General features: G+C 49.7%; 1 long non-coding RNA gene across 3 annotated transcripts in view; it reads right to left on the bottom strand.

Moving 5' to 3' along the window:
* The window catches only part of LOC132436484 (uncharacterized), a 35915-nt gene extending 26182 nt beyond the window's left edge, over positions 1 to 9733 (bottom strand). The window contains exons 1-2 of one of the 3 annotated variants that reach the window (XR_009521797.1): positions 8436 to 9733; positions 4442 to 4548 (exon numbers count right to left, since the gene is read on the bottom strand). This is a non-coding gene — a long non-coding RNA (uncharacterized lncRNA). Of the gene's footprint in view, positions 1 to 4441; positions 4549 to 6951; positions 7210 to 8435 lie in introns of those variants that run through there. The other 2 variants (XR_009521798.1, XR_009521796.1) reach the window with 2 other exon arrangements.
* Between the last annotated feature and the right edge of the window lie 5231 nt (positions 9734 to 14964).

Below are 14964 nucleotides of genomic sequence, written 5' to 3'. Positions count from 1 at the left end.
CACACCATTTAGGGGAGGAAAAAATAGATCTTCTGGTATCACTCTTTTTTTTTTTTTCTTTTTTTCTGGTATCTCTTACATGAGTCCTGGTGTAGGGCTAGCCAACTGGAGGATGAGAGGTCATGTGGAGGAGAACTGAGGCTCCTCAGATGACAGTCAGTCCCCACTACCAAATATTGAGTGAGACCATCTTGATCTTGTAGCCCAGCTCAGCCAAACTTCTAGCAACCCAGGAGTATTGCTTGCTGGTCCCACCAATATGTAGAAAGACAGCATCTCTGATGCAACTTAAACTTAGATTAAAGAAAGTTGGCCATTGTATTTATACTTGGAAAATAACAACTACTAACTCATATAGAACATTTTTAATGTACCAGGCACTATGCTACCTTTACATAGCATTTCTCCCTAAAACAGTCCTGTGACATAGGTATTGTATATTAGTTCCTTTTTATAGATGATGAAACTGAGGCGCTGAGAGATGAACTGACTTGTTCAGAGTCATACAGCTTGTAAGAGCCCCCGTTGCACAACCCTGGGGAAATGGAAGGGAAATCATTCACGTGGACTGCAGCGCTGGAATTTTCCTTCGGGGGCACAATTCACATTGCATTCTATGTGTATATGCTGTCCAACCTCGTGCTTTTTTACTCATTATTCTGTACTGTACTGACTCCAGCTGCCCATTCTGGATGCACAAATTAGGCCAACAGAACCTCTGAGAGACGAAGGATACAAAATAGCGTGACATTAGCCATCAGTGCCGTGCTGGGGATCTGGAGTCTTGGAAGTTGTCCACAGCCAGGGAACTTAGCAAGGGGGTGGGAACCAGGCGGCAAGCATTAGATGGAACCCTGAAGCTGCAGCTGGGGACCCAGGCAAGACTATGTGTCAATCTAGGCTGGTATGCAGAGACTAGAAAGGCAGAAACTTTAGAAGGCAAAAAGAAGGGAAGTGGTCAAGACTGGGTGGCTGGTTGGAAGCTAGAAAATACACTGATAGAGGCAGACAGCAAAAGTCCCTGTGCCTTTGCTGCAAACTCGGGCACTCTCTCTCCCAGACTGGTTTGGTGGGTGCCAGTCCCAGGAGTATCCATCATCGGGAGCAACAAAGAGGGTGAACTTGAGAGGTACCACTGACATAAAGAAAGCAAGTACCCAAAGCCAGGAAATGTATACCTATAGCTAGGTATGAAGATGTGTTTCCCCCCCACCCTCCTCTCTTCCTCTGTCTCTCTGTCTCTGTCTCTCTGTCAGTTTCTTAGTCCAGGCCCTGAACCTTGGCAATAATAGGAATCCATATTTGCACCTCATTGGAGGAACATGCCAGAGACTTGAATGCCTTCCATCCAGGTTACTAGTCCACAGGATCAGCACGATCTCAGGAACTTGCACCACAGGGCAAGTTTGAACAGGGGTCTACTCTTTATAAAGCTGTTTGGGAGGCTTATTAGCATGTTTGAGGTTCTGCCAAAGGTTTGTAATAAAAACACAATGGAAGGACACAAGAAGTTTTAGGGAGATTATTTTCTATAACAAAACACTCTTCTAAACAGACCCCACTGGTTTATATTCCATTCCAGGACTCGATTCCCTTTTGCAAGTGCAAAGGTCTCTGTGCCATGTTCTACTGAGTCAGGTAAGAAAATAACTGTCAACTCCACATACTTAGGCGCAGGTAACTTAGATTTTTTTTGGCTGACCACTCGAATAATGCATGCTCATTATTAAAAATAATCGGATGTGGCCAGGTGTGGCAAGGCCCCCAACGGTAACCAGAGCTCTCACCCTTGGTCCACTCTGAGGCCGCATTCAGTGTTTAAATGCAATGCTAGGAGACCAGTTCCAGTCTGCTATACATGATGGAGCGATAAAGTTTTACTGAAGAGTTTTTGGAGAAGGTGTGGAAGAAGAGTGACATTGCATACCACGTGGCAAACATCACAGCAATTCCCTTTAAATATCTATGTTCCACTGGAATTTCCTCTCTAAATATCAGCCTCCTGGGACTTCCCTGGTGTTCCAGTGAGCAAGACTCCGAGCTGTGGTGCTTCAAGGACAAAGGACGACCCTGCCTGAAAAGGTTTCAGCGTCACACCCCCTACTGGACTCTTAATCACCCTCCCTACCATGTTTCCATGGTTACGAAATTCCTGAGCCCACCTGGGCAATGGGACCTGTCCCAAATAAGGAAAGGCATCTGCCCTGCCCCAATCTCACTCTATAGAAGGAAGGTATATGTGCCTCGACCAATCAGTAAATGAAATTTTCACCTCGGACCATTCCTTTGTTCTCTGGCTATAAAAACTGACTAATAGCACATGTTTGGAATAGGAAGTCAGCCCACTGTTCTGGCAGCAACCCTTCCCTCTAATAAATTCTATCTTCTTTACATTCTGCCTTGTGTCTGGAAATTCTTTTCCAACCCGCATTTGGACCACGACACGCGCTGCCAATGCAGGGGGCCCGGGTTCGATCCCTGGTCAGGGAACTAGATCCTGCACGCGTGATGCAACTAAGTCCACATGCCACAACTAAGAAGCCCACATGCCGCAACTGAAGATGCCATGTGCCGCAACTAAGATCTGGTGCAGCCAAAAAAAAAAAAAAATCAGGCTCCTGTCCCCCATCCCCTTCTCCTTCCCTGTCTCTGTCTTTGTTCCCCATCAAAACATAAATTCCCCTCAATGGTCTGGAAGAACTCAGTTCTGGCTCTCAACTTGCCTATCCCACTCAAAAAGAGAAAAAGCTCAGTAGATGGCTGATTGTACTCTGACCCTTTTGAAAAAGAAAGCAGCTCAATATCCAATTATTTGTCAAGAATGGCTGGGAATGGGCACTGGAGCTAGCTTTCTCAGGCTTGAGAGACCTAACTGCGTGTTTTTCTCCTCAGTTGCACATTCAATGAAATCACGGTGGCAGCTTGAAACGGACTGTGGTTGTAGCATTTACAGCACAGAAATTGGTGAACACTGTAAAGCACCACCCCCCCGCCCAGAAGCTAGTTCTTAAGCATTTACCAGCATACAGCTGGACCCACTCTACAAGATATATCTAAAAGTTTTTACCAAACAAAATTAGGTCTTGTTCTGTGGAAGGCAGTGCCAGGAGGTGGGGTTAGGGTGGGAGACAATTTTTGACGTCAAGAAAATAAAAGATTTCTCCATATAGTGACATGTATAATATATATTGTTAAAGAGAAAAACCACTGGCCCCAAATGGCATCACTTGTGCTTGTGCCCATGGTACCAAACCTAGATTTCATACCTAATCTAATTGCAGTTTTGACCTTCACCAGAAATGCAATCTTAATTAACCAGCTTGGAATTTTCTGGTCAGCACCAATGTGGTAATCTGTCATGTGGGTCCTCTCCATTCCCCCCACCCTCACTCCTGCACCCGTGGATGGGGAGGAGATCTGCATGATAATATCCCTGCCTGTTACCTCCCTCCAAAAAGATATCCTGGCCTGAAAATAATCCTTATTTTCTTCTGCTAAGAGCTCCCTTGCCCCACCCTTCTTCCTATAAAAACGTTACATTTTGTACAACCCCTAGGAGTGCCCTTCTAAGTTGCTAGATAAAATGCTGCCTGATTCCTGAATTGTTGAAACCAGCCAATTAGATCTTCAAATTTACTAGGTTGAATTTTAGTTTTTCAACAATAGAGAAAGTTTAACTACCATTGCTTTCCCCTCTCACAGCATGCATTCTCCCCAGATAACCACTGTTAAGTTCTGTATATACTTTCCTCATTTTTTTCCCAAGCATCCACAATACTCTTGTAATTTGTATGGGATTATGCTCTACTTCCTGTTGCTGTCTTACTTTTTTTTTTTAATCTAACAAGGTATCTTGGACATTTTTCTTTGTGCGCATAGAGTTAATTTTTAAAAGTGGATGCATAGTATTCAATTGTGTGGCTCTAGATATGGAAAGTAATGGGAAGGGCGTTTGAAGGGGGACTTAAGCATCTGGTCTTGGCCCAGTTTACAGTTGAGAATTATCCACTGCATGGGCTCTCCCTGTGCGTGGCCTTTAAGGCAGAGTTTCTCAGCTTTGGCACTACTGACATTTGGGCCAGTTAATTCTCTATGATGGGGGTCCTGGCCTGTGCAACAGCCGGAGTTAGTACCACCCTCATGTCCAAAGGTGCAAGCCCGGGCTCCAGTTATAACTACAGCACAACACACAACTCCAAAACTGCGTGCCTGTCAACAGCGACAGCAATGATCTTACTCATGAATCTGCAGTATGGGGACAGGATGGCTTGTTTGTGCCACTGAGGTGTGTCTCAGGCAGGGGACTGGAATCACCTGAAGGCTTGCTCACACCTGCATGGGGGCAGAAGGGAGCTGAGCTCCCTGAGTCTCTCTCTGTGTCTCTGTGTTTTCCCACCTGGTCTCTCCAGTATGGCAGCTTCCGGGTAGCTGGACTTCTTACCTGGTGGCTCAGGGCTGCAAAGCTGTGTGTTCAGAGGGGAGAGGGCCAGGCGGGAGCTGATCACCTTTTCTGTCCTCGTCTCGGGAGTCACTCAGCACTGCTTCCACCTGCATTGTAATTGTTAGAAGTGAGATGTTTCCAGGGGTGAAGGATTAGCCTCTTCCTTTTGTGGCAGGAGTGTCAAAAACCTGCAGACTTGTTTTAAAACCATCTCAGGGAAGGAGTAATTACCAGAACCCAGACATGGTCGCTATGTAGAGAGGGCTATCTGACCAAAGCTGTGGCCTTTGGGAGAGGAATATCCCTCAGTCTTCTGCTGAGAGGGAGGTGGGGAACTAATAAGCAGGCCCCCTTCCCACCACCTGCTGGTGTCCCAGTTGGCTGAGCCCGACTGAGCCAGAGGGCAAGGGAGCTGGTGGATGCAGCCCATGCAGGCTCCCGGGCACATGGGAGGGGTGGGGAGTGCTTCTGCAGGGGTCAGCAGAAGACGCCCAGCACAGAATACACCCTAGCGGTCACTTTTCTTAGCGCTGTCTCCATCCCTTCTATAGCTCCTTCAGGCTGGACAACGTGCTATTCCATCCGGAAACGGCCGAGGTGCTTGCTGTCCTTGACTGGGAACTCGCTACCTCAGGTGACCCCCTTGCCGACGTGGCCTACAGCTGCCTGGCTCACTACCTGCCATCCAGCTTTCCCATTCAGCCAGGTAGGAACTGCCGCTGGGGGAGTAAGGGATGGAGCCAGCGCTATTCTCAAAGCATAGGACAAACTCGGCTAAGCCACTATTTCCCCATTTTTGTTATGGTTTTGCAATAAAAGATAACCAAGAACATTTAAGTAAACAGAATGGCTGCTAAGTCCAAACGGTGATGAACAGGTCTGATTGCCTGTAGGCCTTTTCTAGTGGGCTGCTGAGTTCTCACTGCCTTCTGCTCCAGTGCCTGGGGATAGCTGGATTGATTCTGCCATTAAGAATTATCCATTCTAGGGACTTCCCTCGTGGTCCAGTGGTAAGAATTCACCTTACAAGGCAGGGGATGCGGGTTCGATCCCTGGTCAGGGGACTAAAATCCCACATGCTGTGGGGCAACTAAGCCCACATGCCACAACTACTGAGCTCATGCGCCTCAACTAGAGAGCCTGCATGCCGCAAATTACAGAGCCCACATGCTCTGGAACCTGCATGCCACAACTACAGAGCCCACACACCCTGGAGCCTGCGTGCCACAACTAGAGAAGAGAAAACCCGCATGACAGAACTAGAGAGAGGCCCGCGTGCCGCAACGAAAGATCCCACATACCTCAACAAAGATCCTGCGTGCTGCAACTAAGACCCGATGAAGCCAAAAATAAATAAATAAATAACAAATAAATCTTAAAAAAAAGAGAATTATCCATTCTATGGATAAAGAAGATGTGGTACATATATACAATGGAATACTACTCAGCCATAAAAAAGAATGAAATAATGCCATTTGCAGCAACATGGATGAACCTAGAGATTATCATACTAAGTGAAGTAAGTCAGAAAGAGAAAGACAAACATTATATGACATCACTTATATGTGGAATCTAAAATATGACACAAACGAACTTATTGATGAAACAAAACAGACTCACAGACATAGAGAATGGACTTGTGGTTGTCAAGGGGGAGGGGTATGGGGGAGGGATTGATTGGGAGTTTGGGGTTAGCAGATGCAAACTACTATATATAGGATGGATAAACAACAAGGTTCTACTGTGTAGCACAGGGAACTATATTCAATATCCTGTGATACAGCGAAGGAAAACATAAACAAGACAAAAAGACATCCCTCAGAATGGGAGAAAATATTTGCAAGTGAAGCAACTGACAAAGGATTCATCTCCAAAATTTACAAGCAGCTCATGCAGCTCCATATCAAAAAGACAAACAACTCAATCCAAAAATGGGCAGAAGACCTAAATAGACATTTCTCCAAAGAAGATATACAGATTGCCAACAAACACATGAAAGAATGCTCAACATCATTAATCATTAGAGTAATGCAAATCAAAAGTACAAGGAGGTATCACCTCACACTAGTCAGAATGGCCATCATCAAAAAATCTATAAACAATAAATGCTGGAGAGGGTGTGGAGAAAAGGGAACCCTCTTGCACTGTTGGTGGGAATGTAAATTGATACAGCCACTATGGAGAACGGTATGGAGGTTCCTTAAAAAATTAAAAATAGAACTACCATACAACCCAGCAATCCCACTACTGGGCATATACCCTGAGAAAACTATAATTCAAAAAGAGTCATGTGGGCTTCCCTGGTGGCACAGTGGTTGACAGTCCGCCTGCCGATGCAGGGGACACGGGTTCATGCCCCGGTCCGGGAGGATCCCACATGCCGCGGAGCAGCTGGGCCCGTGAGCCATGGCCGCTGAGCCTGCACGTTCAGAGCCTGTGCTCTGCAATGGGAGAGGCCACAACAGTGAGAGGCCCGCGTACCGCAAAAAAAAAAAAAAAAAATCAGATACCTGGGAGAGGCTGGGGTTCCAGCATCCAGTCCTGCACCACCCTCCTCCCCTACATGTCCTAAAAACGTTGTTCTTCTGTGACCCCCTCAAAGGTTGGAAGCCCACACAAAAGAAAGCTCTTGCTGGGAATGGCAATTCAAATCAGTTGTATTGATTTCACAAAGATGAAGCAAACCGTTGAGACCAAACAAATATTTCACAAGACACTCTGTACAAAGAACAGAAGTGGTCCAGTGTGTTTGGATTACTGAGCAAACCTGAGATTCACACCCTTCTGAGTTGAGACCGTGTTTTTTTTTTTCTTTGAAAAGAAAATGCTCCTCTCTAAGGGCTCAGGTATAGTATATAGTACTCCAGTCCCATCCTGCAGAGAAGTTTGACCATACGTGTCAGAAGTCTTACACGGTGCCACAGTATTCACGTGGCTGTTCCACTCACAGGACTTGGTCACAAGGAGTAATTAGATTTGATACTAGGAGGCTCACCACAGCCGTGATTATAATATGTTGGAAACAACCTATAAGGACAACAATCGGAGCCTAGTCTAGATAACTGTGATATGCGCATTGCAGTGAAATTCCAAAACAATGCTATAGAAATCTATTTCTTTCTTTCTTCTTCTTCTTTTTTGTTTTTGGCTGCGCCACGTGGCATACAGGGATCTTAGTTCCCCGACCAGGGATGGAACCTGTGCCCCTTGCAGTGGAAGCGTAGAGTCCTAACCACTGGACCGCCAGGGAATTCCCTAGAAATCTATTTCTTAATATATAGAGAGATGCTCTTAAATGAAAAAAAAAAAAACAAACAGCAGGCTACAAAGCATTGTATAGAGTATGACTCCATTTTTGGTAAAAAGTGCAGATGTATGTATTTGCATGTACAAACAGTATAGAAGGGTATCCACCAAATATTAAGTGTAAGTGACTAGATGATGGGATACCGGGTGTTTGTATTTTCTTTTTTTGTCTGCAAATGTGTACTATTTCTGCCATGAGATATATTATTTGTGTCATAACTATTTTTAGTTAAAAAAGCGGAGGGAGAAGGATCCCTTATAACCTTTTCTGATCACTTGTGGCTTTCAAAGACTGTAGAATCCCCGTTGCAATAACGGTTGGCAACAAGGGGCCTCTGGCAGCCAGACTTTGCTCCCGAGGGCGCCCTCTTGGCCTGTGAGGCGCCCACAGTCACTGCCTAGTTTGCAGAGTAGCCCCGGGCCAGAGGCGGCTCAGATCAAGCACTGTCCCTGCCTGGCAGCGGAGCCTGCCCAGAAGGGGTTGGATGGCTGGAGTATAGGGGTTCCCGGAAGTAATTTGTGCAGCCACCACGTTGACTAGCTCCGCAGTGCCCACGAACTTTGTCTGCGTTTGACTCTTCTCCCTGGAAGTTTCCAGTGGCTGGAGAGCTGGCAAAGTGACAAATGCTGCATGGTCCCGCTTCTGCCCCTCTTCCCCTCCAGCCCTCTCCTGTGTGCTTCCACCCACCTCCTCTGCAGGGCACAGCCCCGAGCCTCCCATCCTGTCTCCTGTGTCCGCAGGCGAAGTCCCGAGTGGCCTTTGGGAAGCCCCTGGTAGAGGAGGGCACGGTCTTGGCCGACACCTCCCAGTCCTGCATGGAGATCGAGCAGGCCCGGCTGCTGGTGCTGAAAGCTGCCCACCTCCTGGACGTGGCGGGAAGGAGGTAGCAGGCCGAGGGGCCTCACAGAGGACAGGTCCTGACGTCACGGTGAGGGACTGAATCTGTAGACTGGGACTCTTCCCTCCCCATTCAGCAAACCACAGAGAAAGCGCTTGGCTCCTTGACATAAATGACTTTGACAAACTCTCCTTGGGACTGCTTGGGCAGCTTTTCAAAAATGGAAAAGGTACAATAAAAAAGGACGGAACTGGGCTTCCCTGGTGGCACAGTGGTTGAGAGTCCGCCTGCCGATGCAGGGGACACGGGTTCGTGCCCCAGTCCAGGAAGATCCCACACGCCGCGGAGCGGCTGGGCTGGTGAGCCATGGCCGCTGAGCCTTCACGTCCAGAGCCTGTGCTCCACAATGGGAGAGGCCACAACAGTGAGAGGCCCGCGTACTGCAAAAAAAAAAGACTGAACTTTCTGTTTTATTGACCCGATGAATTTCAGGGTCCAAGACAGCGGGCCTGACAGGGCCACACGGCCCCCGGCCTCAGCTACAGCACCGCCTGGACTTCCAGGCACCAGGCAAGCTAAGAGTAAACAAGGGAATTAGCCAAAAGAGAAGCTCTACTTTCAGGTTTGACTTTATTCCTTAAAAGGCTCTTCTGAGGGCCTCTATCTCCAAGCACGATGTCACGCTGACCCCTGCCTCCTCCAGCTCTCCACGGGCCCTCCACCCTTTAGCCGAGAGCCTCGGTACGGGTGGGGGTGACCCAGACTCAAGCTCCCAGTTTCTTGGTTCTCTAGTGCCAGCATTGAGGGCTATAAGGGACTTCACTCAAATGCCCGCACTCAGGGTAGATCCTTGCAGCTCAATTCCCCAGAGTCCTGGCTGGCCTTGGTCCAATGTCCGGTTGGAAACAGAGTGGCCATGACCCCGAACAAAGCACAAGCCAGACTACACACCCACGCACACTACACAACATCCTGAGTCATCCTCCTAGTCACCACCGCCTCCCCCTCCACCCTCCTTGGTGCTGGATACACACTGTACACGAGGCAGGGCTGCCTCCTGGAGCTTGCGGTCCAGCGGGACCTCAGGTTCTGTTCTGCGCTGTAGTTTCTACTCTTCCCTGTGAAACCGATCATTCTTCCAAGCGTTCGGCCCTCGGGTCTGCCCTCCTAACCACACTCCCTCTTCCTTGCAGGCTGCAGGTTTGGATATTGCCATGATTTAAATGGTGGCCCCGCCCACGGCCTGCTGAGTGATTGATCATTCTATTCTGGTGAGCACAGACAGCGGATTGGTGGTTCCGTTGAATCATTTACAACAGATGCAAAACTCCCTCTCCTTCAGCTGTCCTTTGCGCACACTCACCACACGTGACTTTCCTTTTCCTCCTCAGAACAACGCTATGAGGGGTCCTATTCCCTCCTCTATTTTGAATATGTGGAAACAGAAGCGCAGAAAAGTGAAGTGACTTGTGCAAGGTCACTCAGCTTGCAAGGAGCTGAACTCAGATTTGGGGAACCTAGGTCCTTCTTTGAGCAGGCCCAGCCTCCTAACCATGCAGGGTTGCCTCCTTCCCAAATCTCAATCCCTGGCCCCAACAGAGGGATTTCCCGATGGCAGAAGTCACCTAGCAGAGCAGACCTGGGAGTCTGGCATCCCTGGGATGGCAAGTGCGGGCCCACCTGAAGTCTTCCAGAACATCGTTATCACACAGGTGTCAGGGGACATGCCTGGGTACGTGGCTGTTATGAGCTGTTCTGAGATCTTAGGAGCAGGCACTTGTTCCTGGGGTGCTCAGGGATGAGGGCTCACCCAGGGCTTCCCCCTTCCTGCCCTGTGTCTTCCAGGCCTTCAGAGCAGCAGGGCTGAGCAACAACTACCCACTGGCTCAGTTCTTCGCCTGGGCCTGAGCCCTGCACTTTGCCCTGATGAGGTACACAGGGCGGCAGTGGCCAAGACGGAGCTGAAGAGCTGCATTTAGACCCACAGGACTGCAGGAGCCCAGTCGTCCCTGCAGGGCCTGCCGGGCCTAAAACTTTAAATGATGTGCTTTGAAAGTCCTGATATGTGTGATTCTTGCACCCTGCCTGGCAGGTCTGTCCTGGGACCCTTACTGTGAACTCAGCCTTGGTGGGTCCCCACAGAAGACACTTCTGTGAGAAGCCTGGAGTTGCCTGTTTCAGGCAAGGAGGGAGGGGATTAGCCAAGAGCTGAGTGGGTTTCAGGACAGAGGGTGGAGAGCTGGTCTTCAGTCCAGGCGCCCGGTTGGGCAGCCAGGCCCCCTTCTCTCTGGCTGTGGCGCGTAAAGGCTGTGGGACTCTGCACGAATGTTAGGAGTCCTGCTGGGGTGGGGTGCCCGTGCTTGCTCCCAATATGGGGCCTCCTGCTCCGCGCCTCCGCACCCCCGCTCCCAGCTGATGGCTGCAGCCTACAGACCCAGGGCGGGAGTGCTCCTGGGAAAAAGGAATGAAACCCCAATCATGAAGCCACTGCCATCTGATATTCTCCCTTTGAATGTACAAAACACAGAACACTGACATCTATTTTGCAAAGGAACTCTGGGAACACAAAAGAACAAGAAAATACACCTCAGAGATGTCACGAATGTTCAATGTCATACAAAAAGAATGGAGAATAAAGGCTCACACTTCAGCCCCTGTCTCAGTACATCAGTTGCCTCCTAGTACCTGAGTTTACTTGGGATTCTGCCCAGTGCGTCGGCCCACTTGTATGCATGGGGGGCACAGACGTGGTGACCCCTGGTAGGTCCCGAATCGGCTGCCTCACTGCTGCTCATGTAAAGGTCAGCAAAGGACCACGGCTTTCTGGTGTGTGAGGGCCACTCCTCCATCTGCTCTATAGTTAGAATGTTCTGGGGGGAGGGGAGGTGGTGGGCAATATGTCATTACAATTCAGAGAGCAGTATTCTTCCCTCGGAGAAAGGTGGACATGCTTGCTCACCTGAGGTCCGAACTCTTCAAGGAATGGGTGTCCCATGAACCCAGGTGGCAGGCAGAGATAAGCCACCGGCTGTTAGGACCTGGACTGCTAATCTCATGATCTGGGATGATGTAGCAAAGAGCTGCCCATTTCAGGTCAGACCAGATGGGCAGGGACCCTCATCCCCTTGTCTGCTGCAGCCAGGACAATGGGCCTTCAGGGTACCGGGGAGTCATGGGGGTGTTGTGAAAGGGCTTCCCAGACATTCTTGCCCCAGTGGTCTGGGGAGACAGGTCCTACTGCTTGTTGCTCACAAAAGGTAAAGTTAAATTCAAACCCCCAAACGAATTGCTGTCACAACACCAGCCACACTGGCAAACAACCTTTTGCAAACTCTGGCAGGGTTCTAGCAGCCTAACCTCCTGTTTCAAGCCTTCGGAAGGAGGAAGATGCTTTGAAAAAGGAAGTGCTTTGGCCGGTGGCCCAGTGTATCACGTGGTCCTAGAATTTCTCTCATGGCCTCTGAGGTTAACTTTGCTTGTTAAGTAGTACAGCTGCAGGGATGAAAATAGAAGCAGTGCTGTGGGGCGACTCCATGTGTCCCTCAGATACTGTGCTGCAAAGTGGGGAGGCCCGAGGGTGGGACAGTGAACACTGCCTGAAGGATGCGAGTCACAGAGATGTGGCCTCCAGCAGCCCCTCAACCAGGGTCTCCCATTCTGTGAAATAATTCCACTCATTGCTGTCAGTTGCACCCCACCTCTGGGCCTGGTACTGGTCTAGGCCTTGGGGAATGAGCAGGAAAACAAACAGGTCAAGCTGCCATTATCAAAGGGCCCATATCTCAAGTAGGGGATGGTGGTGAGGGTCCGAGACCATGGTGGGTGATGTGGGTGCTGTGGTGGGTGATGAGGGTGCCGTGGTGGGTGATGAGGGTGCTGTGGTGGGTGATGAGGGTGCTGTGGTGGGTGATGTGGGTGCCGTGGTGGGTGATGAGGGTGCCGTGGTGGGTGATGTGGGTGCCGTGGTGGGTGATGTGGGTGCTGTGGTGGGTGATGTGGGTGCCGTGGTGGGTGATGAGGGTGCTGTGGTGAGTGATGAGGGTGCTGTGGTGAGTGCTGTGCTGGGTGATGAGGGTGCTGTGCTGGGTGATGTGGGTATGTGGTGAGTGATGTGGGTGCTGTGGTGGGTGATGTGGGTGCTGTGCTGGGTGATGTGGGTGCTGTGGTGGGTGATGTGGGTGCCGTGGTGGGTGATGAGGGTGCTGTGGTGAGTGCTGTGGTGGGTGATGTGATAGGCACTGCTGGGGGTGAGGAGCTGTGGGCTCAGGAGGGGGGACTCGTTCCAGAAGAGGCATTTGAGCCAGACGTGCATGACATGAACAGGCAAGCGTGCTTCAGAAGGAGCAGCAGATGCAGAGGCCCTGGGGGGCAGCCCAGTGTGTCTGGGTGAGGAGCACAGAGAGTGGGAGGTGCCAGGTCTCCTGAGGCCTCAGGGGCCTTGGTCAGGAGTTTGGTGTTGATTCTAAATGTGACAAATGTGAGTTTAGATAGCGGTGTGACTTGCTTTGATTTGAGTTTTTAAAAGATCCTTTTGCTTTCCAAAGTTCACCAGGATGAAGAAGGAATAAAGGAGGATTAGAGCTGGTTCCCTAATGCTGCAGAAGGCTCCAAAAGAACCACCCACAAAATTAAAATTAAAATTAAAATTAAAAAAGAAAGAGGGACTTCCCTGGCGATCCAGTGGTTAAGACTCCATGCTTCCACTGCAGGAGATACGGGTTTGATCTCTGGTCGGGGAACTAAGATCCCGCATGCTGCACGGGGCAGCCAAATAAATAAATGAATAAATAAACAAACAAACAAATAAATAAATAAAATAAGATAAAAAAGAAAGAAAAGAGAAGGAAAGCCAGGGGAATGGGGGCAGAGCCTTAACAAGATACGAGCAAAGAATCTAAAGGATAAAGGAAATCTAACCTGGTCCTCATCTGGCTTTTTCCCCACCTTCAGCAGACAGTTGGCATTTCTGGTGGGCCAATGCTGTAACTAGTGTGGTGATGCGCCAGCACCGTGCTCCTCTGGAGTGGGGTCAGCGTGTGGTGTGGGTGCCCGCTGGGCGTGGACAGGCCTGGCATGGTGATGAGCGTGCCTGACCAGTTTTATCTGTGGCACACTTAACATCTTGCCACCAGCCCTACGTGGCTGGGCCTGCCTTCCTATTAGCCTGCCTTGGGAAAGGGAACAAAATGTGATCATAACATAGTAATGATATTTTTTTTCTTTCTCACAGCAATTTTCTATCCCCAAACAACTGAACACACATTCCTCTGCTCGTCTCTTGGCGTCAGGGGCTAGATTCCTGTAGGGCTGAGCCCTCCCCAGCGGTCCCGTGACAGTCCCCGGGCCTCAGGGTTCCATCCAGGATGCCAGCTCTGGAGAGGCTTCCATCCTTCCCTTCCTATTCTCCCCCACCTCATGCTCCCTGCAGCGACTTGTGGTCTTGGCATCCACAGTTGCCTGTGCTCCTCCAAGCCCTGATTTCAGATGCTGTCAGATAATTCCAGAATAATCCTAGAGAGGCTGTAAGAGACCAGATTTCAGGCAACTCGCCTGGGTGCGACCCCTTCAGGACGTCACTGGGAGTGATGTTGAAAGAACAGGCTCCAGCGTTCTCCACCAACATTCCCATCCTAGAGTCCCCAGTGGTTGTCTAAGAGATGGCTCCTGTCTGTCACCACCCGGGACTTCAGAGTTCCCCAGGGATGCCTTGGGGATGCCAGGGCTGTGCTGCAGCTCACCTCTCTGCAGTCACAAGGAAACCCAGTGCGAGCCCAGGGCTGAAGCATTGGTTGAGCCCCTCTGGGACATCTGGATTGGTATTTATACTGCCCTCCACGGTGCCTTGTGGCTACAGCCCTCTCCCCTCTATTGACCTCGCCAATGTGTGTGAGCGTCAGAGCAGAAAGATGGAGGAGTCCCAGACTCCAGCAACCTGGGGTCCAAACCTGTGATCACCTATTGGACAAGTACTCTGGGAACAGAGTTCTTTTAATCAAGATGGCTGAATAGAGAAATGATTTCAGGGAATTCTATATCTTATTAGCATTAGATAGATAACCTAGTGGTAAGGAGCTGTCACAGATAAACAAAGACAGACACTACGGTATTAAGAACAGATATTAATCAGTAATATGTTATTTCATATATGCTATTTTCTAGTAGGAAAGTGGGCCCGGCATAAACTGACCTCAACTTCCATTTGTACAGAAGGCATTTTAAAGGGAGAATGAGGGCTTCCCTGGTGGCGCAGTTGTTGAGAGTCTGCCTGCCGATGGACGCGGGTTCGTGCACCGGTCCGGGAGGATTCCACATGCTGCGGAGCGGCGTGGGCCATGGCCGCTGAGCCTGCACGTCCAGAGCCTGTGCTCCGCAATGGGA

This window comes from Delphinus delphis, chromosome 13 (assembly GCF_949987515.2).
Source record: "Delphinus delphis chromosome 13, mDelDel1.2, whole genome shotgun sequence".
In the NCBI taxonomy this organism is placed as follows: domain Eukaryota; kingdom Metazoa; phylum Chordata; class Mammalia; order Artiodactyla; family Delphinidae; genus Delphinus; species Delphinus delphis.
The sequence above is the reverse complement of the archived record's forward strand: the minus strand, read 5'-3'. Positions and strand labels throughout refer to the sequence as shown.